This window comes from Poecilia latipinna, unplaced genomic scaffold (genome assembly GCF_001443285.1).
Source record: "Poecilia latipinna isolate Pla-1442-1.1 unplaced genomic scaffold, P_latipinna-1.0 Scaffold10124, whole genome shotgun sequence".
Lineage (NCBI taxonomy): Eukaryota > Metazoa > Chordata > Actinopteri > Cyprinodontiformes > Poeciliidae > Poecilia > Poecilia latipinna.
Window position 1 is genome coordinate 1 of NW_015122740.1, and position 792 is coordinate 792.

General features: G+C 37.5%; 1 long non-coding RNA gene across 1 annotated transcript; it reads left to right on the forward strand.

Annotated features, from left to right (window-relative positions):
• The first annotated feature begins 7 nt into the window (after nucleotides 1-7).
• LOC106944442 (uncharacterized) lies at nucleotides 8-630 on the forward strand. Its single transcript, XR_001424294.1, has 2 exons — nucleotides 8-224; nucleotides 309-630. It is a non-coding gene; the product is annotated as an uncharacterized LOC106944442 (long non-coding RNA).
• The last annotated feature ends 162 nt before the right edge of the window (nucleotides 631-792 follow it).

A 792-nucleotide genomic window follows, 5' to 3' on the forward strand; every position in this document is an offset into this window, starting at 1 on the left:
AGAAATATTGAAGTTATGAGAATAAAATCTTTGTTTCTGTCTTTACAGAGAAGGTCGAGTGAAGAACATGTTTATGATTCTCATGTTTCTCTACAGTGCCCCTCACTGATGCTATTCCATCCGAACTTCAGTGTGTCAACATGAAAGTTAATCAGGTTTTGGACGTCATGAAGTACCGTGGGCATTTATTTTCTGCTCAAGCACCAAACAAAGATATATGCTTAGTAAATTTGTTTCTTCAATTTCTCTCCACTGTCATTACTTTCCTGTTTTACAACATACATATATTGATATACATTTTTTTACAGGGTGACGATGGTGGAGCAGCGATGCACAACGGCATGATATATGGAGTGATTGTTATTGGTGGAGAACCTGTATGTATGAAGGACCCAGTTACAATCATGGATGTGTGTGAATACCAGGGGTGGATAAAACATAGACTATCATGAAATAAAATTCTCATCAAATTTCCTCTCGCATATAATTGTATCTTCATCAGTTTGATCCACATGTTTGTAGAATTAGAATAAATTGTTTTGTTTTCCTTCTCACCTGATCTTCACCTCCCTAATGGAGTTTTCTCTTCACCTCAGAAATGAAAAATAAATTAATAAATGCATGAAAAAGGAACATTTCCTGGCTGATTGTCTTTACATTCATGGTTCAGTTTGTTCAGTTGATATTTTCCCTGAACTGACTCTAAAAACATGTGTTACGGCCCCTGGCCTCTTGAGGCTGTGCATTGTTATGCAGGTTCAGCTGTGAGGGCACATCTCCCTGATTGGCTGC